At 45.1% G+C, this 27,132-nt stretch overlaps 1 protein-coding gene across 3 annotated transcripts in view; it reads right to left on the reverse strand.

Annotated features, from left to right (window-relative positions):
- Positions 1-6,826: 6,826 nt before the first annotated feature.
- Positions 6,827-27,132, reverse strand: part of LOC138248917 (general transcription factor II-I repeat domain-containing protein 2-like) — a 65,311-nt gene continuing 45,005 nt past the window's right edge. For all 3 annotated transcript variants that reach the window (XM_069202905.1, XM_069202906.1, XM_069202907.1), the window contains one exon: positions 6,827-10,565. The gene's annotated coding sequence lies outside the window, so the exon portion shown is untranslated. The remainder of the gene's footprint in view (positions 10,566-27,132) is intronic.

Genomic DNA, 27,132 nt, shown 5'->3' on the forward strand with positions numbered 1-27,132 from the left:
GTACTTTATTTTTATGACAATATGTCAAAAGTATGTTAGTGAGTACCCTCAGTATGACGATAAGTTATATACACAAGATATATGTACACAAACCAAAATTAGGTAAGTAATAGCAAGAAATGTAATGCAAACAGTGTAGAATTACAATAGATTGCAATAGGAGCACATAGGTATAGGGGCAACACAAACCATATACTCCAAAAGTGGAATGCGAACCACGAATGGACCCCAGACCTATGTGAGCTTGTAGAGGGTCGCTGGGACTGTAAGAAAACAGTGAGGGTTAGAAAAATAGCCCACCCCAAGACCCTGAAAAGTAGGTGTAAAGTGCACCTACTACCCCCAGAGAGCATAGAAGTCGTGATAGTTGGATTCTGCAGGAAGAACAAACACCAGCAATGCAACAACAGTGGATTTCCGGACCTGAGTACCTGTAAGACAAGGGGACCAAGTCCAATAGTCGCGACAGTGTCGAGAGTGGGCAGGAGCCCAGGAAATGCCAGCTGAGGGTGCAAGGAAGCTGCCACCGGTTGGAGAAAGCTTGGAGTTCTGCAAGAAAGAAGAGGACTAGGGACATCTCCTTTGGACAACTGATGTCCCACGTCACGATGAAGCTTGCAGAGGTGTTCCCACGCAGAAAGAACGCAAACAAGCCTTGCTAGCTGCAAGGGTCGCGGTAGAGGTTTTTGGGTGCTGCTGTGGCCCAGGAGGGACCAGGATGTCACCACTTGGAGGAGAAGACAGAGGGGGTGCCCAGCAACTCAGGGAGCCCTCACAGAAGCAGGCAGCACCTGCAGAAGTACCTGAACAGGCACTTGGAAGGAAAGTGAACCGGAGTCCACGCGAAGTCACAAAAGGGAGTCCCACGACGCCGGAGGACAACTCAGAAGGTTGTGCACTGCAGGAAGGAGTGCCGGGGACCCAGGCTTGGCTGTGCACAAAGGAAATCCTGGAAGAGTGCACAGGAGCCGGAGCAGCTGCAATTCACGCGGTACCCAGCAATGCAGTCTAGGGTGGGGAGGCAAGGACTTACCTCTACCAAACTTGGACTGAAGAGTCATTGGACTGTGGGAGTCACTTGGACAGAGTTGCTGAGTTCCAGGGACCACGCTCGTCAGGATAAGAGGGGACCCAGAGGACCAGTGTTGCAGTCTTTTGGTGCCTGCGTTAGCAGGGGGAAGATTCCATCGACCCACTGGAGATTTCTTCGGAGCTTCTGGTGCAGGGTGAAGGCAGGCTACCCCCAGAGCATGCACCACCTGGAAATAGTTGAGAAAGCCGGCAGGATGAGGCGCTGCAATGTTGCTAGTAGTCGTCTGGCTACTTTGTTGCGGTTTTGCAGGGGTCCTGAGCAGTCAGCAGTCGATCCTTTGGTAGAAGGTGAAGAGGGAGATGCAGAGGAACTCTGGTGAGCTTTTGCATTCGTTATCTGAAGAATTACCCAAAGCAGAGACCCTAAATAGCCAGAAAAGGAGGTCTGGCTACCAGGTTAGGAGGATTGGCTACCAAGAGAGGTAAGAGCCTATCAGAAGGAGCCTCTGACGTCACCTGCTGGCACTGGCCACTCAGAGCAGTCCAGTGTGCCCCCAACACCTCTGTTTCCAAGATGGCAGAGGTCTGGGACACACTGGAGGAGCTCTGGGCACCTCCCCTGGGAGGTGCAGGTCAGGGGAGTAGTCACTCCCCTTTCCTTTGTCCAGTTTCGCGCCAGAGCAGGGCTGGGGGATCCCGGAACCGGTGTAGACTGGCTTATGCAGAGATGGGCACCATCTGTGCCCTTCAAAGCATTTCCAGAGGCTGAGGGAGGCTACTCCTCCCCAGCCCTTCAAACCTATTTCCAAAGGGAGAGGGTGTAGCACCCTCTCTCAGAGGAAATCCTTTGTTCAGCCTTCCTGGGCCAGGGCTGCCTGGACCCTAGGAGGGCAGAAACCTGTCTGAGGGGTTGGCAGCAGCTGCAGTGGAGACCCCGGAAAGGCAGTTTGGCAGTACCCGGGTACTGTGCTAGAGACCAGGGGGATCAAGGAATTGTTCCCCCAATACCATTATGGTATTGGGGTGACAATTCCATGATCTTAGACAAGTTACATGGCCATGTTCGGAGTTACCATTGTGACGCTATACATAGGTAGTGACCTATGTATAGTGCACGCGTGTAATGGTGTCCCCGCACTCACAAAGTCCGGGGAATTTGCCCTGAACGATGTGGGGGTACCTTGGCTAGTGCCAGGGTGCCCACACACTAAGTAACTTTGCACCCAACCTTCACCAGGTGAAGGTTAGACATATAGGTGACTTAAAAGTTACTTAAGTGCAGTGGTAAATGGCTGTGAAATAACGTGGATGTTATTTCACGCAGGCTGCACTGGCAGGCCTGTGTAAGAATTGTCAGAGCTCCCTATGGGTGGCAAAAGTAATGCTGCAGCCCATAGGGATCTCCTGGAACCCCAATACCATGGGTACCTCAGTACCATATACTAGGGAATTATATGGGTGTACCAGTGTGCCAATGTGAATTGGTAAATTTAGTCACTAGCCTGGTAGTGACAAATTTGGAAAGCAGAGAGCATAACCACTGAGGTTCTGGTTAGCAGAGCCTCAGTGAGACAGTTAGGCATCACACAGGGAACACATACAGGGCACATACTTATGAGAACTGGGGCCCTGCCTGGCAGGGTCCCAGTGACACATAGACTAAAACAACCTATATACAGTGAAATATGGGGGTAACATGCCAGGCAAGATGGTACTTTCCTACACCAATGCCAAGTGCATGGGCAGTGCAGGGACCCCCAGGGGCACCCTGAGTCCCCTTACCGCCATGGACAGGCTGGCAGTAAGGGGAGTCGAAATCCCCAGGGAAGCGCTGCATGCAGCGCTGCCCTGGTGGATTATGACAGCCGGGACTGCCATGGCGGTATACCGCCAGTCCCGGCGGTGTTACCACGGCGAAACCACTGCGGTCATAATATGGTGACTAGTACCGCCAGCCTGTTGGCTGTACTAGCACCACTATAGCCCTGGCGGTCGAAAATGAGGGCCTAGGTTTTTTTTGGTGCTCTACAGGATATGGTTGTTGAGAAAGGCTTTTCTCACACTCTACGCAATAAAAAAAAGGCCTCACTCCTGTGTGTGCTTTGATGCATTACTATGTATATAATATCAATGGGTTAACCCTACATTCCTCAGAACCTGGGTACTGTGTAAATTATGAAAACGATGGTCCTGTCAGAACAACAAGCTCTTCAGACAAATAGTGCAAATTGCTTCAATCAATGCTCAACCAATTGGTTAATTGAATACTACAGGCCTGGCCACAGTATGCATACTGGTGGTCATACTTGTCGAAACAAACTAAAACCTATGTGCAGCAATGTAGTATTTGCCTACAGAAGAAAACTCTAGTATTTCAAGACCAGCAAAGGTTCCCCTCACTAGCTTTGATCACTCTTCTAGGGTAATTTTCCTCTTGGATATCAGGACAGTCATACCAGTAAACCAATATAAATTTATATTAGTTGCTGCTGATTCATGCTGCAGATTCCTGAGGGTTTGGCCACAAAGAAATATTGGTGCTCGAGTTGTCATAAAAGACTTGCAGTGCCTAGTAGCAATGGAAGAAGTTACTACCTTTCATTCAGACTATAATCCATCGTTCACCGCCAAGGTATTCAGGGATGCTATGTCTGCTACACTTGCACCACTTCCACTCGTAATTGAACGGAGTCAGAGCGTGCCAACGGTAAACTTAAGCCTTGCCTTGAAAGCTAGGGTATTGAGTACAGGACCCAATTGGTTGCATAATCCGTTTGGAGCTCAGAGAGCAGTAAAGAATCTAGCTAGAAGTATTTCGTGGTCGCACTCCTTATGAGATACTCTTTGAAGTATCAATCTATGTGCCTAATCTGATATCCTTGGACAAGTGCCAGAAGCAAAAATGTTGACCCTGGGACTCGGATTCTTTTGCATAGCCTCCAAGAGATCAGAACCAAACTATCTAATTTGAAACATTGGGATTTTGCCACTGGCGAAGACACGGTTTCTAATGCTGCTAATAGGTGGCTCCCCAAAGTAGCAGAGCTAGCTTGGGAAAAGATTCATTATTAACCATCCATTCCAGTTTTGGGGGTAAAAGGCACACAGACAGTAATCCTGCCTCCATTGTCTGGTTCGAAGAAAAACAGAAAGGTACCTATCAATCACATCAAAAACACTATGTGGTTGATTCTGTTTAGCAGACCCTTCTGACATCAAAGTGCCTTCAGAGTAGAACCGTGTATCCTCTCCCTACTCCGCAAGACCTACCCTTAAGTACGGCCATGCTAAGTTCAATTCCATGAATTATAGAGTCTCCAGCTTTACACCAAGTGCCTGAAGGAACCTGATGCTGCAATATCAACACTTCCAACATTCAACTACAGCTGTAGTGTACTATGAGGCATCAACTGAACCAATCTATAATGAATTGGTGCCGTTATAAGAAATAGTAAGAGCATTATTCTGATGCATATTTTGAATTAAGTACCATACCCACACGTCGTACGATTGCTCAATGTAACTGATGGATTCTTGTTTGCTTCTGGTTGCGTGACAAATATCTTATACCTTCATAAGTTACTAGCGTCATCTGCTCTATTTAGTCCTTCTTATCATACACTTCTATGTGACAGTTCTTATCTCATAAGGACGAAATAAAACTTGCTACAACAGGGCCACTGGATTCTTCTACTGTGGAAAAGTAAAGTGTTGTGGCATTATTTGTATTCCCTTCCTCTGAGATTATTTGATAATACTTCTTGGCCACTACTTGGCCAAAGAAAAATATAATAAATATGTTCTTCATTAAATTAAACAGACTTGTAGTGATTATATGCATAACGAAGTGTCTTTAACTTCTGCAGCAGAAACCCTTGCCTTTCAGACAGCCCACTCGGCCTCAGAGATTCAAAAACTCCTGCAAACTGTTTCTGAATCACTTTACTGATCTCCTGCACACCATCTTTAGTTCATCAAACACAACTGGCACAACACACGTTTTCAAGAGCTCTGGATGAGGCTTTGAATCTGTGTTTGGACTCATTCCTTTGTTCTTCAGCTCACCATTTTAAGGCTGTTTGGTGGATTTTCAACATCTCTTCTGATCATTGGCTGTGTCATTCTTGTCTTTCTTCTAGTCAAGAAATAAAAACCAGTCCAACCAAGAATATGAATTACAGTTATCCTAATGAGTAGCAGTGTCAAGAGAATTGGCATTTTACCTCCGAGCAGAATGGCCAACAGTCTTAAGTAATCACTGGACTCTGCTGTTCAACAAGCTTAGTGCTCCACAAGTGAGACCAGTCTTTTGATGCATAGAATGCTTTCAAACAACCACCTTAGATATTCCACTTGAAAGGGCACCCCTGGCATTGCTAAACGTGAAAGAACTAATTCAACCACTGAGATAGCACCACAAATATTCCCAATACTGAACCATGGTAAGTATGATGGGCCATCAATCCCATCATTGCTTGATCAGCTAAGAGTCCTAACATCTGAGCCACCTGACCTGACTTGAGCCAGGCTGCAAAAAAAAAAGTCTCCATCACTGGAACGCCTGGATATCAATGACATTTCCCAAAGCATTTGCCCATCCGCCTCATCATTGGTCTTTGTTTTAAAAATGAATGACTAAGCTACCATTCATATTCTTTTCCACTAAGTGCTATGTCTCCCCTAACCTTAACCACTGGATTTCGTGAAAGTTTCATGACACCATCAACAATTCGAAAAGGGTGAGGGTGAATGGAGTTCTGGTGCATATCTGAAAAGAGACTTCCTGGATTTTGGAAACTAAACAATGATAATTGTGTTATTGGACAGTATGTGCCTCTTTTACACCAAACCAAAACGGTCAGACATAAAATGGTTTGCCTAGTATTGTTTTATCTATCACTGTGAATATATTGGTTTATATCATATTTCATATAGATACATTATTGCGTATAAATGTTTAGCATCATACTTATCATTTGAGGGATGTTTTTCCCTTTCAGGTGACACTAATTCCTTTACAATATGCAAGTACAAAATGCCTAGAACAGCTTGAATTAAGTATACCTACCTAGTAGGATTGTTTAACATGATAAATGTATCAGACAAACATGGTAATCAAGCTGACACTTTCACATCCATGTTATTCATCATAATGCTGAGTTTATCATATCATCATTTGTTATCAAACGTAGTGTCTAGGAGGTCAGGGTCCACTTGTCCCATCATTGTTTTCTATTACAAAAAGCAATATAATAACTATGCTACTTTGTGTTTATTGTTAAGTGGAAGGCTTTCAACTATACCATTGCATTCACTGTTCATGCTGCAGGCTTTTAACAAAACCTCTGAATACATACTAAAAAATCTCGGGTATCGGGCTAGAGGTCAGAGAGGAGCTGCAAGCCAAATTTATCACAGACACGAGGCACACCAGATATCAACACCCGCTTTACTCGAAGGTGACAGCAAGGACGGTGGCCTTCGCTGGTTATGCTCCAGCACTGCACAACTGTGATAGGAAATAGCCAGTTTGATAATTAGAGCAACAACAGGTCCTATTCGTTCAGGATCTTCTTCCTATGAGTATCATAAAAAGGTCAAGGATTTTCGCATCCTACCTTTCCCATATCTGAGCAGCCACACTGAGAAAAGATGGACAGGGGGTACAGAAAGAATTCCCAGACTTTGGATCAAAAGCCATGACACTATTCCACTCTAATGTGAATATCTTCAAAGACGACAAACATATGACAAATTATACATGTATTTCAGACACTGGAGCATACCACAGCCCTTCTGATGGAATGACACAAGGGTCAATAGTTCTTTAATGACAAGGGTGAAAAAGACAAGAGCATATACCACCTTGCATGATAGATGTATAAATGTTAAGGCTGAGTTCTCTTCCAGCATGATGCAGATTTTGTTTACAGTGCTCATCATGTCAGGTCCTATGATGAAGTCCAGTGTAAATGTGGGTATGATCTAGCAGTGCAGTCTGGTCCACAAAGAGATATTCAACAAGGTGTTCCACATGCCCATCCAGAACCCGAGCTTTTGTGATATGTTTTTAAAAGTTATTTATGAATTTCTATTGTTTACAGATCTGGTTGGGGTTTATGACACCTTTCCTGCCTGGTACATATTTTTAGAATTTAAACAGAAAAAGAAAAAAATAATGATATATAAAATATAGAGGACCTCAAAACTATTGGGTAGCAGGAGAAATGTGTACAAAAGATATGACTGTAAACTCCTGTTTGACCAATTACTTAACCTGAATTGAGTAATGTTATTAATCTAGAATTATTTATAAACTAAAACACACGTCAAACATTTACATTTGATGCAAGAAAACAGTATCACCCCTGAGCGGATTTTCACAAGTAATTAATGTGGTGAATTAACACTGAGGCTTCTCTGACATGTAGTGAACAGGAATAGCTTATTTCTGTAGGAAAACACCAGTCATGTTGAGATAAGTCTTTAGACTAAAGTAGCAATCACACTCACTGAACGTCAGGAGCTGGTGAAGGCGTGGCTTGTGAGTGGAGCTCCTCTCACATTTGGTGCAGAGAAAGGGCCTCACACTTCTATGAATATTCTGGTTCTTTCCAAAGAGAGGACAAGCACCTACGTGTGTTCTTTGATGTCCTTGCAGAAGTGACATTTGAGTAAAACCTTTTTTACAGCCAATGTTAAAGTGTGTGGATTCTCTGGTTCTTTACAAAACCTGCCTCAAGTAACAAAAGTGCGGTGGAAGGGCATTACCCCAGAGTGGATGCTCTGATGCCTTATAAGACTTATCTTCTGGACCAACCACTACAGCGTCCACTTCATTATCTTAAGACCTGCCAACACCATCATCATGTCCCCCAGCTCCACACGCAGAAACTGGTAAAGGATATCAGAAGACCAGTGGACAATGCTCTCAACTCCCACCTCCCAGACACAATATCCACCCCAGATCAGGCCGTGAAGAACTTCTCCCACTGGATCACAGATTGCGCCAACACAATCATCCCAGTAACGCCAGCCAAATCCAAAGGACCCACCAGAAAAACCAGCTGATTCACAATGGAGCTAAAGTCCTCCAAATGTTACTGACGGCAACTAAAAAGGAAACGGCGCACCAGTAAAGAGACAGGAGATCACACCACCTTCAAGGCGGCACTCAACCAGTACCACCACCTCCTGAAAGACACAGAAGAACGCTCTAGCAGACTGCATTCAAGCCAGCATGAACCACAGGAAGGAGTTCTTTGCCATCATGAAGGAATTCTCCAACCCTGCAGCCGCCAAGAACGACATTACCCCCTCCCAAGAACTGTGAGACACCCTGGTGGACTTCTTCCACGACAAGTTCGCAGTCATCTATGAAAACGTCAAACCCCAACCCTCTTCCGCCGACAGCATCAGCCTGCTCACACCCATGAATACTATCCCTGAACACCTGCTCACACACTAGGGCATCCTCACAAATCAAGCCACAATCTCCAGCATGAACTAAGCACACTCAGGAGCACCCACAGACCCCATGTCCCCACCATGTCTTCAACCTCGGGAACAAGACGATTGGCAAAGAGCTCAAGAAACACTCCTGTACACCTCCATCACCTAGGTCTCCTTCCCTGAGGATTGGAAATACGTTGAAGTGAGGCCCCTCCCAAAGAAATCATCAGCTGACCCGAAGAACTACTGGCTCATTTGCCTGCTTCTTTCTCAAGCAAAGGTTCTCAAGAAGGCAATCAACTAGCAGCTCACCAAACATCTGGAACACAACAACCACCTGGACCCCTCCCATTCTGGATTTCAAGCCAACAACAGCACGAGACAGCCCTGACTGTAGCCACCGACGACATCAAGGCCTCCTGGACCACAGCGAAACAACAGCTTTCATCCTTCTGGATCTGTCAGAAGCTTTCAACATCGTCTCCCATCACATCTTGATCAACAGACTCCACCACATCGGAATTCAGGGAGACACCCTCAAATTGATTGCCTCCTACCTCACTGGAAGAACCCAGAGAATTTGTCTCCCACTGTTCACCTTGAAACGCAAAAGATAATCTGCGGCGAACCCCAAGAATCATCCCTCAGCCCCACGCTCTTTAGCACATACATGACCCAGTCATCTGCTTTGCCAAAGACATCCAGTTCATCTTCTTGCTCTCAGAAGACCCCCTCCACTACCAAAACCAACTTCCACAGCTGTATCATAAATGACGCCGACTGAATGAAGGACAACTGGACTCAAACTTAACTCGGACAAGACAGAAGTCATCATCTTTGGGAATAACACCTTGCCATAGAGAGACGCATGGTGGCCTGCTGAACTCGGCCCATCCCCCACCCCGACGGACCACGCCTGCAACCTCTGGATCATCTTGGACAGCAAGATATCTATGAAGAAACAGGTAAACACAGTCTCATCCGCATGCTCCCACATCCTACGCATGCTCTGCGAGATCTTCAGGTGGCTCCCAGTCAACCGCAGAAGGACCATCACACAGGTCCAGCAGGCTGGACTACAGGAACCCCTCTACGAAGAAATCACTGCACACCTCCTGAAGAGACTACAGACAATAGACAACATCACACCCCACCCCAAGAAGATACACTGGCTCCCAATCTAAAAGAGATGCCAGTTCAAGATGCTGACCCACGCAAACAAAGCCCCAGCATACATCAACACATGACTTTCCACCAACCGACCAGACACCTATGATTTGCCTCCCTCTTCCTCACAGACACCCCGCGAATCCGCCAAAGCAACAACGGAGGACGCTCCTTCTCACACCTGGTGGCCAAAGCTTGGAATAACTTTCCCCTGCACCTCAGGATCACCTCATCTCTTTGGCAATTCAGAAAAGAACTTAAGACCTGGATGTTCGAATGATCAGATCACCACAATGCAGAAATAAACCCCAGTGCCGTGAGACCCTTTTTGGTGATTTGCAGCGCTTTATAAATCCTTGATTGATCTTCTGTGTAGAGATTTTCTCACAATCCATGCAGGAAAAAACACCTCACTCCTGTATATGTGCTCTAGTGCACTAGAAGACATTGCCTTTGAGGAAAGGTTTTCTCACAATTTGTGCAGTGATAGGGTCTCTCTCACATGTGTGTTCTTAGGTCCATTTGAAGATGTGACTTAACAGTTAAGCTCTTCTCCCACTCGGTGCACTGATAGTGCCTCTCCCCCGTGTGTATTCTTTGGTGGTGTTTAAGATGTGAGCTTTGATTAAAGCTGTTCGAACACACTGTGCACTAAAACGGCTTTACTTGTGTATGTACTATTTCCTGATTTTTACGATCTGACATTTTAATAAAACACTTTTTGCACTTGTTGCAGGGATAAAATCTCAGCTCTGAGTGGGTTCTTCGATGCGCCTCACAAAGTTTCTTCCTGGTAAATGTCTCCTTACACGTAGCCACTTGAAGAGTCTCTCGTTTGTGTCAAGACTCTGGTATTTCTCTTGTGAGCATATTTGAAACTTTTTCATTCATCCTTCCTTTTTCTGATTGGTGTGCTGCAGAATGAAAAGTGAAAAAGTATACAAGAGAAGTTGATAAAAAAATAATAATCACAAGGTGTTAATGCTATATATCTGATAAAGACAGTACCACTTCAGGGGGCTGTTGGTGTTCCAATAAAAGGAACGTATTACGTTTCAACAGACAAATGTGCATTTCTTGAATCTGAACTGCTAATAGATTTTCCTACAGGAAATCAAGTGCTAAGCAATAACCATTAAGTGGCTAATATCAGAGAGAGACCGGTGACATAAAAGTGCTATGCATTACACAGTGGTAAGAGTAAGGTTTTCTACTATGAAGTTCAATGCTCCTAACTCTGAGAGACATATTCTACATCTGTCAGAATATTTCCTGCCCAGATGCCTCCACCTACATTATCAGCTCATTTTAAACACTCTCTTTAAAAAAAAAAAAAAGAGAGTTCCAGAAAAAGGAAGCAATAGAAAAAATCGATTAAAGTGGAGGGGACTTTAATGGAGACAATTAACTAACATACTGGACAGGCTGACCAGAAGGGAGGTTTACCCCTTGAAGTCTTAAAGAAATGGTGGTCTCTCCAGTCCCTTTCTAACACCTAACTTGGAAATAAGTCATGTGCTGGTGCCATTCCTCTTTGTCTTAACTTTTGCCCAGGTTACACCTGCTTTCTTTATGATTATTTCCTTCCACTTTGTGCACCCCTCTTGCTTCAATTGACCTTCTGTGATGGAGATATCGAAAGGTCTTCACGTCTAGGCCACTGCTACTAATGGTACTGAGAAAGCAACTGAGACAGCAGTCCAGCGAACTCTTGAAAGGCCAGCTGCTGGACCTCCAAATTCAAGCTCCCATCGCGAGAGGCCAAGGCCACAGCATCACATAGATATTGCTACCATCCCCATCCGGGGGATAATAGAGATGACTGTTCATCCTATTCATCATAGGCCTACCTGCGGTTCAGGTGCCCGCAGCTGCCTTCCAAGAGGACACACCTTCATAGGCATGATTAGCTTCCATTGCAATTACACATAATTTCCCAGACAGGCATCAATTATCATCTGTACAAACCAGGACTGTGAATTCATCACCGCCTTTATGTGATAGGTTACTCACAACTTATTTTAATTATCTAGCACCCACTGCAATGTTATTACATAGAGTTAATCCACACTTCTTGTTCCTGACTTTTTCTACCTACAGATGGTTCGGCACCTTTCTCAGGCATCCAACCCACTCCCACTACAAGATGCCTGAAATATGTAAATATTAACTGAATATCAACAGGATGGCTCTCACCCATGCTCATTGTGACTTGGGCCTCAGTGTGGAACAGGGTGAAGGGAGGGTCTTTGAGCCGGAGCAGGATGTGGTGCCTAAGGACGACGTGTGAGAAGATCTGCTAACTAGTGGGGGATGTGGCTACTGAGAGCCTGAAGCAGGCGCTGAAGGAAGAAATGCAACTCGGATGAACTGCTGGGACAAGAAAGAGAGAAAGGAACATGACAATGGAACTAGCCCAGAGGAGGGCCCACGGCTAAAATGGAGGCTGCAATGGGGGTGATAACAACCCACTTCTCTCGCTACTTTTCCATCCTATCAGACTTACTCATGCATCTGCTCCTGCCTGCCACACCAACTCCTGCCCCATCCTGCCACATCGAATAATGCACCTGCCTTGCCACACCTGATCCTCCCCTGCCTGCCAGCTTTGTGTTCACCACACAATTAATATGCTTGAAGGGCTTGAGGTCTGGCAGGTCCATAGTTTTATTGGGTGGACCAAATTGGTTCCCTAGCACCTGTGCTTGAAGTGGCTTTGAATCTATTTTACCAGAACTGCAACCTATGCCCTACAGACCACACAAGGATCTCTGCAACAAAAGCATGAATCCACTGATCTATTTGTCATAAAGTACAAATCAGTCATCTACAGGATACCTGCAGTGTTTTATTGTAGACGTATTTCCACAGCTCTAGGCGCGTCTGTATGTTTTTGACAGTGTTGAGGCATGTGGCTTCTATGGTCCTCCACCCCAGTGGTGGCAATACAGGTTGAATATCGCCATAAGCAACATGCCTGTTACATGCAGAGCAGGGCCCTCTTGTAGAGACAAGCGGGATGAATGAACAGACATGTGGTGGATTTAAAGCATGTTGTCCACCTCCACCCCCCAAGAGAAACCACTGGAATTTGCAAAAAAGCCAAACAGTGAGAACAGTAAATTCTAAAGTTAATCTTCTATATACTAACCATCTTCATCTCTCTAGCCTGTTTCCATCTCTTCATATGTCCCTCAAATTGCATTAGCTGGGTAACCGACAATTGCTTGCTGGGTCAAATCGAAGTTGCATGTAGAAATAGGGTTGTCGAAGTGGACACTCTTCTTGTGGAATGCACTCTTATTCGTTTCCAAAAAGGCCTTCCTCCCTTCTGATGGCAGAATATTATAGCTGTAGGTAACCAGCATGCTACGCTACACTTGGAACAGGATAACCCTGACAAGGGATTTCAGATGCCACAACCAACTGATCTGGCTTCTCTTTACATCAAGTGTATGTAAGGTCTTTTTTGCTATATTCTTTGGATCATTCAAATCGAACTCTGAAGGAGCTTTAAGACTGAATCAAGGGTTTGTTCTTCAAAAGTTTTGCTCATCCCTGAACTGCAAATATGGTTCTCTGATTGTGAAAGCTTTAAGTTCACTTCCTCACCTTGTTGATGTCAAAGCCAATAGTAATGCTAGTTTCCATAATATAAATGTTAGTTCAGCTTTGTGAATGAGTTTGAAATGGCTTTCCATCAATTACATAGGACGGTATTTAATTGCAAGGATAGAAGGATGCTTTATCAGAGGATAAACTCTAAAAAGTCCTTAAAAAACACCTTTACAATTCTGTTAGACTAAAAGGATGGCTTACATGTAGATCTCCTAAAACATGATATTGCTGCTAAGTGTACGTTCACAGAAGTATGCAAAAGCCCTGTCTTTGCCAAATGTAGGGAATAGAGGTCCATACAATATTTTTCCGATTGGGAAGAACAGTTTCTATGGCTCCTTTGGTTAGCTTGGCCAAAATGTTCAATTGTAAGAGACTGACATGGACATGTGACTTCCTCCGAGGTGGAGGATGAGGAGGTTTTCGGATTAATTCCAAATCATGACTGTAGGAGACAAGGTCTAGGACCCACTGGTCTCTGTTACGGACTCATATTCTGTGAAATACTTTTATATTTAACCCCCGATTGATCGCAGAGAAAACAAAGTACTGATTTATTTCTGTCACTGTCTTCTACCTTCATCTTTGTATTGAGGTCCCTGTTTTCGTCTTAGGGCTTGTTTCATATAGGCAGTTGGTGGTGGCCTGTACTGGTGCAGAGGATATTACGGGATATGCGTTTCACATGATGAGACAAAACTATGTGCTGAACATCGGACGAGTGGTGACAGAGCTCCGGACCGCTATTAAATTTTTGACTACACTGCAGCAGTCGGCTATAGGCAGGGTAGAACTATGCTACTTTCTGCCGCTCTGCCTTAATGTCTTTCAGGGTACGATGAAGGAGATTACACAAAAAGGTGTTTTCAGAACTGGATTTGCTACTGGTTGAGATCATTTGGGCAGGGAAATGAAGTAAAATTAAGCTAACTACTCTGGAGATACCTGACACAGAGATAGTTGCATGGCAGCCCAGCACCAGCAAACTGTGCTGTTGAACTGTCACTGCCCCTGTCACCTGCCTAGTACAGTCAGATGGCTGCCGTCTGTCCCTGCCACCTCCACCCTGCCTGTCCGAGTTCCGTGCCGCTATCCCCTCCCTCCTGTCCTCCATGGTCTATTTTGCTGTCACTTCCTTTTCACGCCTCTGCCCTCCATGCTCTGCTGTGCTGCAAATGCTCCTCCTGTGGTCCCTGCATGGTCTGTTGTGACCTCTCTTGTCTGGGTGCAGTCCCTACCCCTCTCTTGTCTCCTCCGTGACCCTTTGTGCATGTCCCTTCCCTCTCCCTCACCATGGCTGTTGTGCTGCCACAGCCCCTCCCACCAGCCCTGTGTGGTCAGGCTACTGCCCCTGCAACTGTCCCCCCTGTCTGTTCGGTATGGTCTGTTTGCTGTCCTCTGTTGCCCATGTGCATGGCCCTGTCCCCTCCCTATTGCGTTCCATGGTCCGTTGTCACCCACTGCCGCCCGCTTGCCCTGTGTGGAGTATTGTGCTGCTGCAACCCCTGACGCCTGCCCTGTAAGGTCAGTTTGGTGCCCCTTCCATTTCCCTCCTGCCCTCTGTTATCCAAGTCCATGTCCCTACCCCATTTCACCTGCCGTCTGTCATCCAAGGTACCATATTTGGCAACATTTTTAAGGTGTAAGAGGGAGATTTTGAAAAAAAGAAACAACCTGGGGAATTGATTTTCCCCACTGACTTACATTGAAAAAGAGGAGATTTTAGGCAGGAGACAGATAAAATAAGGCCTTTTCAGGCTCGAAAACAGCCGGAGTCCCCTGCGTGAATCAGGTCTGTTGGCATGTATTGTACTGCCACTGCCTCTTCCTTCTGCCATCAACGGTTTGTTATATTGCCACAGCCTCTCTTGCCTGTCCTGCATGATTATTTGTTTGCCCCTAGTGCTGCCTAACATGGTCGACTTGTTGCCTTTGCACCTGCCTCCCTGCCCTCAATTATTCAAGGCTATGCCCTTGACCTCTACCTCTCCACAGTATTTTAATAAACAACAAGATTGCTAACATTCTATATTTATTACAAAAGTGTGGCACGCCTGACGTCATCTTGATGTATTGAAAACTGTAATGCCTAAAGCGTTTCCTTTAGAAATGATAAAAATGAGAGGGTCTTATTCCCATAGGAACTAATGTTAGTGTTCTAAAAGAAACTCAAATGAGGACATATTTTCTGAGTTCTCAAATAGTGACCAAGCACTTATAAATTATTTGCTATCTTTATGTTTTTTATCCAGTTGACCACCCACTTGATTATATGTTACATTTGGTAGCAAGGAGGTGGCATTATGGTCAGAGCTGCAGACTTTGCAATCTGGGGAACCAGGTTCGAGTTTCAGCCTCACCTCAACATCCTGTGATTCTGGGCAAATCACTTAATTTCCCCATGCCTAAAAACACAATGAATGTGTCCTTGTGTAATGAAACTGATGCTCATTTCAAGTACTCCAATACCTTTGGGTCAAGTCTGCACTTTATAAAACTGCAAAAGGACAAAGAAAATAAGTGTTTTGCACACTTTTGTCCTTGAGCTACACTCGTGCGACATTGGGAGACTTATTTGTTATGAAGCTCCCTAATTTCCACTTTTACTGCAGCATCCTTAGAGAATGCTTTCAGGGTTCCACCTCGATTCCATCAAGATGGTGTTCAGATGTGTCAATCTTTTGGCATAAATCCAGAATGTTACTACTCTAGTCGCTAATTAGAACACTCTAGTAAAGCTGCTGATCACCGGGGAGTTAACTGGCAGTCTGCTGCTGGTGTTGGAAGTGCATGTTCCAGTTTGCATGTCAGAATGTTTTAATGAGATAGAAGAGGAAAATATTTGAGAACTCACTTAAAACGTGACCTAATTTTTCTTTCTACAGCACTAACCATATTTCCTATGACAGAACAAACCCCCTCGTTTTGTTCCTTTCTAAATTAAATGTTTTAAGTTTAACCGTTTGACTCAATCGAGACGGCTTAAGGTGTGGCACACTTGTCACAAGTAAGACGGTTAGCACTCTAGTTATTTTTTAGGACACTCTGGGAAGCTCCAGTAGAATACAAAGGGAATCAACTGACCAGCTGCTCTTGTTAAAAGTTCATGTTTTACTGGGAATGTCAGACTTCATTCTCATATGGTTGAGAAAGATAGTGTGAATTTACAGAAAATATGCTCTCATTTAAGCGTCTGGAGCACTTTCCAGCACCTTTATGGGAAAATGAGAAAGCAGTTTTCTCTCAGCATGAGTCCTGAAATCCCACCAGAAGGCTTTTTCACAGGGTAAAATCACCTTAGAAAACACCACAATTACTAAAACGAGTATGGTACCATCAGCAAATGGTTTATATTGTAACTAAAATTTGTTATCACCCTTTATACGATCTCCTTTTTGTGACCCTCAAAACCTGCCATTCACTACATTGCATTTCAATGGGGTGCTATCATGTATATTGGTCCCAAGACGGCTGCCAGCACTACATGGTTGAAGTTCTGACAGCCAATCAGATCTCATCATGAGATCTGTGCTTAGGCTCTGCCCAGATATCTACATTTCCTTTTCCAACTCCAATACTACTGAACAGACTTACACCAAATAACGAAAAGCACGATCTGTGCAGCTAGATCTAACTTCCTGCCAAACTTGGTGTAATTCGGCTCAGCAGTTCAGGCTATTTGTGTGTCTAAAGACCCTATGGGGAAAATGCATGGAGAAATTGTGTTTTGGGACCCCCCCCCTTTCCCTGCCCCCGCTTGACGGATCGCCCCAAAACTTTCAACACAGCAGCTGAACTGACTGTTGTACCAGTTTTGAAACTTTTGTGAAGATTTGTCAAACGGTGGCAAGGCTGTGGGCAAAACAAAATGAAAATGTCACTTACCCAGTGTACATCTGTTCGTGGCATCAGTCGCAGTAGATTCGCATGTTTTGCAATAGCTCGCCATCTGGTGTTGGGCCGGAGTGTTACAAGTTGTTTTTCTTCGAAGAAGTCTTTCGAGTCACGGGACCGAGTGACTCCTCCTTTTGTCTCCATTGCGCATGGGCGTCGACTCCATCTTCGATTGTTTTTCCCCGCAGAGGGTGAGGTAGGAGTTGAATTGTAGTAATAGTGCCCATGCAATGGAGTGACTAAGTATGCACCTATTTAAGGTTGAGATGATACATATATAAATAATTGAAGGTAACTTCCAAACTGCTACAGGCTCCCGGGGAGGCGGGTGGGCACATGCAAATCTACTGCGACTGATGCCACGAACAGATGTACACTGGGTAAGTGACATTTTCAGTTCGATGGCATCTGTCGCTGTAGATACGCATGTTTTGCATAGACTAGTAAGCAGTTATCTCCCCAAAAGCGGTGGATCAGCCTGTAGGAGTGGAAGTAGTCTGAAATAATGTTCTTAATACGGCTTGACCTACTGTGGCTTGTTGTGCGGATAACACGTCTACACAGTAGTGCTTGGTGAATGTGTGAGGCGTAGACCATGTGGCTGCCTTACATATTTCTTGCATTGGGATGTTTCCTAGAAAGGCCATGGTAGCACCTTTCTTTCTGGTTGAGTGTGCCCTTGGTGTAATGGGCAGCTGTCGTTTAGCTTTAAGGTAGCAGATTTGGATGCATTTAACTATCCATCTGGCTATACCTTGTTTTGATATTGGGTTTCCTGTATGAGGTTTTTGAAATGCAATAAATAGTTGTTTAGTCTTTCTGATGTTTTTTGTTCTGTCAATGTAATACATCAATGCTGTTTTGACATCTAATGTATGTAGTGCCCTTTCAGCTACGGTATCTGGCTGTGGAAAGAACACTGGAAGTTCCACTGTTTGATTTAGATGGAACGGTGAAATAACCTTTGGCAAAAATTTAGGATTGGTCCTTAGGACGACCTTATTCTTGTGTAGTTGTTTAAAAGGTTCCTGTATTGTAAACGCCTGAATCTCGCTTACTCTTCTTAGGGAAGTAATGGCGATGAGAAATGCCACCTTCCAGGTTAGGAACTGTATGTCGCAGGAGTGCATGGGTTCAAAAGGTGGACCCATAAGTCTAGTTAGGACAACATTTAGGTTCCATGAAGGAACAGGTGGTGTTCTTGGTGGTATAATTCTCCTAAGGCCCTCCATGAATGCTTTAATGACTGGTATCTTATATAGGGAAGTTGAATAGGTAGTCTGCAGGTATGCAGATATTGCTGCAAGGTGTATTTTAATGGAAGAGAAAGCCAGGTTAGATTTTTGTAAGTGAAGCAAGTAACCCACTACATGTTCTGGAGTTGTGTGTAATGGTTGTATTTGATTAATATGGCAGTAGCAAACAAACCTCTTCCATTTACTTGCATAGCAGTGCCTGGTGGATGGCCTTCTGGCTTGTTTTATGACTTCCATACATTCTTGGGTAAGTTGTAAGTGCCCGAATTCTAGGATTTCAGGAGCCAGATTGCTAGATTCAGCGATGCTGGATCTGGGTGTCTGATCTTTTGGTTGTGCTGTGTCAACAGATCTGGCCTGTTGGGCAATTTGATGCAGGGTACTACTGATAGGTCTAGCAGTGTTGTGTACCAGGGTTGCCTTGCCCAAGTTGGTGCTATCAATATGAGTTTGAGTTTGTTTTGACTGAGTTTGTTTACCAGGTAAGGAAGGAGAGGGAGAGGAGGAAAAGCGTAAGCAAATATCCCTGACCAGTTCATCCATAGGGCATTGCCTTGGGACTGTTTGTGTGGGTATCTGGATGCAAAGTTTTGGCATTTTGCGTTCTCCCTTGTCGTAAACAAGTCTATCTGAGGTGTTCCCCAGAGTTTGAAATAAGTGTTCAGAATTTGGGGGTGAATTTCCCATTCGTGGACCTGTTGGTGATCTCGAGAGAGATTGTCTGCAAGTTGATTTTGGATCCCTGGTATAAATTGTGCTATTAGGCGAATTTGGTTGTGAATTGCCCAACGCCAAATCTTTTGTGCTAGCAGGCTTAACTGCGTGGAGTGCGTCCCCCCTTGCTTGTTTAGATAATACATTGTTGTCATGTTGTCTGTTTTGACGAGAATGTATTTGTGAACTATTATTGGTTGGAAAGCTTTTAGTGCTTGAAAAACTGCTAGAAGTTCTAGGTGATTTATATGCAGTTTTGTTTGATGTATGTTCCATTGTCCTTGTATGCTGTGTTGATCGAGGTGTGCTCCCCACCCTGTCATGGAAGCATCTGTTGTTATTACGTATTGTGGCACTGGGTCTTGGAAAGGCCGCCCTTTGTTTAAATTTATGTTGTTCCACCACAGAAGCGAGAGGTAAGTTTGGTGGTCTATTAACACCAGATCTAGAAGGTGACCCTGTGCTTGTGACCATTGTGATGCTAGGCACTGTTGTAAGGGCCTCATGTGCAGTCTTGCGTTTGGGACAATGGCTATGCATGAAGACATCATGCCTAGGAGTTGTAGTACCATCTTTGCGTGTATCCTTTGTGTTGGATACATGCGTTGTATGATGGTGTTGAAATTTCGAATTCTTTGTGGACTTGGAGTGGCTACTCCTTTTGATGTGTCTATTATGGCTCCCAGGTATTGTTGTACCTTGCGCGGCAGAATTTTGGATTTTGTGAAACTGACGGTGAACCCTAGTTTGAAGAGGGTTTGTATGATATGATTTGTGTGATTTGAGCACTGTATTAACGAATGGGCCTTGATTAGCCAGTCGTCTAGATATGGGAACACATGTATTTGCTGCCTTCTTATGTGTGCAGCGACTACCGCTAGACATTTGGTAAAGACTCTTGGTGCGGTTGTTAATCCGAAAGGCAGTACCTTGAATTGGTAATGTATTCCCTTGAATACAAACCTTAGGTATTTCCTGTGCGATGGGTATATTGGTATATGGAAATAAGCATCCTTGAGGTCTAAAGTTGCCATGTAGTCGTGTAGTTTTAGCAATGGCAATACTTCTTGTAGTGTGACCATGTGAAAGTGGTCTGATTTGATGAAAGTGTTCACTACTCTGAGGTCTAGGATTGGTCTCAGCGTTTTGTCCTTCTTTGGTATCAGAAAGTACAGTGAGTAAACTCCTGTGTTTATTTGTGTGTTTGGCACTAATTCGATTGCATTCTTTTGCAATAGTGCCTGCACTTCTATCTCCAGGAGATTGGAATGGTGTGTTGTCAAATTTTGTGCTTTTGGTGGTATGTTTGGAGGGAATTGTAGAAATTCTATGCAATAACCATGTTGGATAATTGCTAGAACCCAAGTGTCTGTAGTGATTTCCTCCCATGCTTTGTAATAATGACTTATTCTTCCCCCCACTGGTGTTGTGTGGAGGGGGTGAGTGACATGTGAGTCACTGTTTAGTAGTAGGGGTTTTGGGGCTCTGAAATCTTCCTCTATTTCTAGGGAATTGCCCTCCTCTATATTGTCCCCGAAAACCTCCTCTATACTGTCCCTGGTAACTGGACGGTGTTGCTTGTGAGGTGCTGGCTTGTGTGCTCTGACCCCGAAAACCCCCTCGAAAGGGTGTTTTACGGAATGTGCTGTAATTCCCTCTGCTCTGCGGGGAGTAGAGTGCGCCCATGGCTTTGGCAGTGTCCGTATCTTTTTTGAGTTTCTCAATCGCTGTGTCCACTTCTGGACCGAACAGTTCTTTTTCATTAAAAGGCATATTGAGAACTGCTTGTTGAATCTCTGGTTTAAATCCAGACGTTCGGAGCCATGCATGCCTTCTGATAGTTACAGATGTATTAATTGTCCGTGCAGCTGTATCTGCAGCGTCCATGGAGGAGCGGATCTGGTTGTTGGAAATGGTCTGTCCCTCCTCAACCACTTGTTTTGCCCTATTTTGTAAGTCCTTGGGCAGATGTTCAATGAGATGTTGCATCTCGTCCCAGTGGGCTCTGTCATAGCGCGCAAGTAGTGCCTGGGAGTTCGCGATGCGCCACTGGTTTGCAGCTTGTGCTGCGACTCTTTTACCAGCTGCATCGAACTTGCGGCTTTCTTTATCTGGGGGTGGTGCATCTCCAGATGTGTGAGAGTTGGCCCTTTTCCTAGCTGCTCCTACAACGACAGAGTCTGGTGGCAGCTGTGTAGTGATGAAAACCGGGTCTGTAGGAGGCGCCTTATACTTTTTTTCCACCCTTGGTGTGATTGCCCTACTTTTGACCGGCTCCTTAAAGATTTCTTTCGCGTGCCGGAGCATACCAGGGAGCATAGGCAGGCTTTGGTATGAGCTGTGGGTGGAGGAGAGTGTGTTGAATAAAAAATCATCCTCGACCTGTTCTGAGTGGAGGCTTACGTTGTGAAATTGTGCTGCTCTAGCCACCACTTGAGAATACGCGGTGCTGTCTTCTGGTGGAGATGGCTTCGTAGGGTATGCCTCCGGACTGTTATCTGACACTGGGGCGTCGTATAGGTCCCATGCGTCTTGATCTTGGTCACCCTGGCTTATGGTGGTGTGAGCTGGGGAGTGTGATGGAGTTCGTGCTGGTGAGACGTTAATCACGGGCGGAGGAGAGGGTGGTGGGGTAACTCTTTTCACCGCTTTTGGTTGTGGTGTATGTTCAGTTTGGAACTCCAACCTTCTCTTTCTTCTAATGGGGGGAAGGGTGCTTATTTTTCCTGTCCCCTGCTGTATGAAGATACGCTTTTGCGTATGGTCCACATCAGTTGATTGTAGCTCTTCCTCAAACCTATGCTTTTGCATTTGGGAGGTTAGCGAGTGCTCTTCTGTATAAGAGCCTGAAGCTGGGTCGCTTGCAGTTTGTTTCGGCACCGAAACCCTGTCTGCGTGTTTTTTCGGCTCCGAGGTGACTTTTTTCTTTTTCGGGGCCGAAACCTCTTGGCGTCGATCTTCTTCGGTGCCGCTGTCTCGGCGTCGAGCCGTGTCCACACCGGCATCTCGGTGTCGAGGCTTGTCTCCAGCACTTTCTCGGTCCCGAGAAGGCTGCGTGCCGGTGTCTCGACCGGTGTCGGACGATCTCGGCACTGTTTGGGCCTTTTTCGGTGCCGACGGTCGGTCACCGAATTTATGGGTGGAGCCATGGCCTGATGGCAGTGGCGTCCCCTGGGCCTTGTAAATCTTCCTCTGTGTGGTTTTCGACGTCTTACTCACGGTTTGTGTATCGTCGAATCCTTCGGAGTCCGATTCTTGGATCGAGAAGGTACTTTCCTCTTCCTGCTCCTCGAACTCTCGGTGGGCTGTCGGCGCGGACGCCATCTGAAGTCTTCTGGCTCGACGGTCTCGGAGTGTCTTTCGGGACCGGAACGCACGACAGGCCTCACAGGTGTCTTCACTGTGCTCAGGTGACAGGCACAGGTTACAGACCAAGTGTTGGTCTGTATAGGGGTATTTATTGTGGCATTTGGGGCAGAAACGGAACGGGGTCCGTTCCATCGGCGTTCTTCAGCACGCGGTCGGGCCGACCAGGCCCCGACGGGGGATCGAAAAACTACCCCGAAGGGCACCGGAGCTCTTCGATCTTCGATGCGGTGTTGAATCTAAGTACGCCGATCCCGAACGCAACAATACCGACGAAAATCTTCCGAAATTAGCTAATTTTCCGTTCCGAAACTCGGAGCGACAGGAACACGTCCGAACCCGATGGCGGAAAAAAAACAATCGAAGATGGAGTCGACGCCCATGCGCAATGGAGACAAAAGGAGGAGTCACTCGGTCCCGTGACTCGAAAGGGTTCTTCGAAGAAAAACAACTTGTAACACTCCGGCCCAACACCAGATGGCGAGCTATTGCAAAACATGCGTATCTACAGCGACAGATGCCATCGAACATATGCTTTTTCTATGGAAACTAGGCCCCAACTACCTAACTAGAACTGCCTGTGTAGCTGCCTTGCATATGTCAGCTATGGGAATGTTACCTAAGAAGGGCATAGATGCTCCTTTTTTGAGTGGAGTGAGCTCTCGGAGGAATAGTGATCTTTTGGCTTTAGCATAACAAGTTTGCATACATTTGACAATCCATCTCACTGTACAGGATTAAGTAATAGGATTGCCTTTGTGTGGGGGAGAGAAGACAACAAAAAGTTGTTTTCTTTTTCTAAACGTTTTAGTTCCATCAATGTAGAACATAAGCGTTCTTTTCACATCTAATGTGTGGAGGGTTCTTTCACCAAACAGCATCAGGGTGCAGAAAAAAGACTAGCAATTCTGTAGTTTGATTCAGATGAAATTGACATACAACCTTTCATACAAATTTTGGATTGCTGTGAAGAACTACTTTACCCTTATGTACTTGAGAAAAAAAAGGTTCTTGCAAATTTAAAGCTTGGCGCTTACTTACACATCTAAGGGAAATGACTGCAACTAAAAAAGCCACTTTCCAAGACAGAAATGATAAAGGACATGAGTGTAGAGGTTCAAAAGGTGGGCCCTTGGGTCTAGTGAGAACAACATTAAGGTTCCAAGAAAGTACTGGAGGTAACCCTGGTGGAATCACTCTTTTAAGCCCTTCTAGCTTTGATGACTGGGATTTTAAAAAGAGAATAATGCTGCCTGTTTTGAAGGTAAGCAGCTATGACAGCCAACTGTAACCTCATGGGAGTGTTTGCTAAGTTTGCTTTCTGCAAATGAAGAAGATATAAAATAATATTTTGCACCGACACTTTGAAGGGGTCCCACTGTTTGGACATGTGATAGCAGACAAAGCGTTTCCACTTTGCTGCATAGCATGTTCTAGTAGTAGGTTTTCATGCCTCTTTAAGATTATCCATACATTCTTGAGGTACGGTTATGTATTCAAACTCTACGACTTCAGGAGCCAAAATGCAAGATTCAATTCCTTGATATTTGGGTGCCTGATTTGACCATGATTCTGAGTGAGGAGGTTCGGGTGGAGGGGAAGCTTCTTGTGAGGAACCACTGATAGTTTTAGCAGAGTGGTGAACCATGCCTGTCCGGCCCATGTAGGAGCCACTAGAATCAATGTGAGAGACATTTGCCTGAATTAACAAACCAGATATGGCAGGAGGGAGAGGTAGGCAAATATCCCTGGCCAGTTCCTCCATACAGCATTGTCCTTGGACTGAGGGTGTGGGAACCTGGAGGCGAAGTGTGGGCATTTTGCGTTTTCTTTTGTTGCAAACAGGTCTATGTTTGAAAACCCCCACTTTTGGAAGTAGGGAAGCAGGACTCGAGGATGGAGTTCCCACTCCGTACTTGCTGTCGCATCCTGCTGAGGAGTTTGGAAACATTGTGTGCTCCTGGGAGGTGTTCCACTAACAGGTAAATGTTGTGACGAATGTGTCTGTGAGAAACAAGACAACTGCAGAGAGTGTGTCCCCCATTTTTGCATATAGTACATGGCTGCCATGTTGTCTGTGCGTATGAGGACTACCTTGTTGAGGAGGTGAATTATGAACGCATTGAGGGCTAGGTGAAAACTAGAAGCTCTGGTTAATTGATGTACAAAGTTCGTTGTGTGTGATCCTAGAGGCCCTGGACTGTGAGATGAGCGCCCCACAGTCTGAGAGGCATCCGTTGTCAGAATGATCTGTGGAACAGGGTCTAGGAAACGCCGCCCTTTCAAAGGATTGGTTTTGTCCCACCACTGCAGAGAGCGATAGATGTGGCTGACTAACAACACTAGATCCTCTAGATGACCCTGTGGATGAGACCATTGGCATGAGAGACATTCCTGCAACAGGCGCATGTGAAGACAGGAATGTGGCATGATGTCAGTGCAAGAGGCCATCATGCCTAGAAGCCTCATGACACATTTTACTATGACTGGCTGATTGGGGCAAAAATGAGAAAGTTGTGTCAGAAAAGTTTGTATCCTTGCTGCATTGGGGTAGGCTAGTCCATCTGTTTGTTGACAATGGCCCCTAAATAGGGTTGTATCTGAAGCAGATACATTTTTGGACATGGATGGTGAAACCTAGTTGATGAAGCAAGCCTAAGGTTACCTGAGGTTAATGCAAACATTGTGTGAGGGTATTGGCTTTGATGAGCCAGTTGTCTAGGTATGGGAAGACATTAATTGTTTGCCTGCGCAAGTGAGCTGCGACAACTGCTAGTACTTTGAATTGGTAATGTTGTTGTGCTATCACAAATCTGAGATATTTGCGATGTGCTGGGTGAATAGGAATGTGAAAGTAGGCATCCTTTAAATCCAGTGCTGAGAGAAAGTCGTCTTGTTGAAGCAGTGGCATCACGTCTTAAGGCATGACCATGTGAAAATGTTCTGATATGATGTATTGATTTAGAGGTCTGAGATCTAGAATAAGTTCCAAGGAGCTGTCCTTTTTCGGTATTAGAAAGTATAGTGAATATACCCTTGTTCCCTAATGGTGTGGAGAAACTGGTTCTATCGCTCCTTTGGCTAGTAGAAACTGCACTTCCCGTTTGATCAGAATTATATGTTCTTGTGAAAGTTTGAGAGTGCAAGGGGGAATGTTTGGAGGTGTGGAACTGAGCTCTGTTGTCAGAGGGAAGATGAGGGGAGTCACTGCTTGGGGGCAGTGGAAGAGCCTGTAGGGGAGGTTCTTTTTCCTCAACCTTTGTAACTGTTTCCCCTGTAGGAACCCTTATAAAATCCTCTTTGAGAGGATGAATGACGTTGGCCTTTGTGGTATGATATGACATTTCTGGGGCTGATGTTTTGGGGGCTGTTTAATATTGTGGCCTACGAAAGGCCCCACATGAAGCAGGGGTTTGATAGCTGCCATTGACTTGGCCACTTCATTATCTTTTTTCATTTTTTCAAGCACCTGATCGACCTGCGGGTCGAAAAAGTGTTCTTTATCAAAGGATACATTTAAGATTGTTTGTTGTACCTACTGGTTAAATCCAGAAATGTGTAGCCACGCATGTTGGCGTAAGAGGACACTAGTATTGATGCCTTTTGCAGCTGTGTCCACAGAGTTCAAGGCACAGCAAATGCAATTGTTAGAAACAAGCTGTCCTTCACTAAAAATCTCTTGTCCTCTTTTTCTGTGCTCCTCTAGGAGGTAATGGAGAAGCTCCTCCATTTCATCCCACTGGTCACGACTATATATAGGAAGCAGCCCTTGCGTTTTGGCCACGCGCCAATGCTTGGCTGCTTGAGCAGTAACAGTTGCCAGAGGCGTCAATGAGCTTGCTCTCCTTGTCAGGAGGCAGAGCATCAGTAGCTGCTTAAGTTACCATTACCCTGTATTACCTGTACACCTTACTCCTTCACTCGCCTAAGTGGGAAACAGTTGGTTTTCTTTCTCTCTGATCCTGTTACAGTGTTTTCACACCATTATCTAGATTGACATGTTGTTATTTCGTCTGCAGTCTAGCCTTGAAAAAGTCACTGTGTGACGAAACATGTGTTGGCTGTACATGAACATATATATATTCCAAATATTTGCTAATCTAAATAAATTACTTTCTGGAACACCAGGAAGACTACTGTACTACACACCTTGTATCTTTTACATCAGATTTTACTTTCGTATTTACACATATTTGTGTTGTGAGTGCTGTGGTCTTAGCTGTTTCTCTGATTTTAAAGAGTTTATGATCAAGTCTGAAGATGATCCCAAAGGGATGGCCTACGAGTATGAGATCTCTTCTTTCATCAAGTGGGCCGTTATGGTTTAAAGTCCCTTCTCTTTTGCAGAGTAATGGCTGCCAGGTCCAGGAAAAGCATAGGTGTATGGCCCGAGAATGAAGTGGATGTTGATCGCTAGCTTTGCATAAGATCGATTCTTTGATCTGAAAGTCATGGACACAGATTAGGATGTCCGCAGGAGAGCACTGGCGCCATATTCGCTGGGGCTCCCGGAATGTGGCAGAACAGGGCATCTACATACTCTCTCAAAGCTGAACCCTCAGCTGCTCTGTGGATACCCTGGATACAGATGTTATTCCATCTTGAGCTGTCTTCAAGTTTTTCTGTTCTTGAA

This window comes from Pleurodeles waltl, chromosome 8, assembly GCF_031143425.1.
Source record: "Pleurodeles waltl isolate 20211129_DDA chromosome 8, aPleWal1.hap1.20221129, whole genome shotgun sequence".
Classification (NCBI taxonomy): domain Eukaryota; kingdom Metazoa; phylum Chordata; class Amphibia; order Caudata; family Salamandridae; genus Pleurodeles; species Pleurodeles waltl.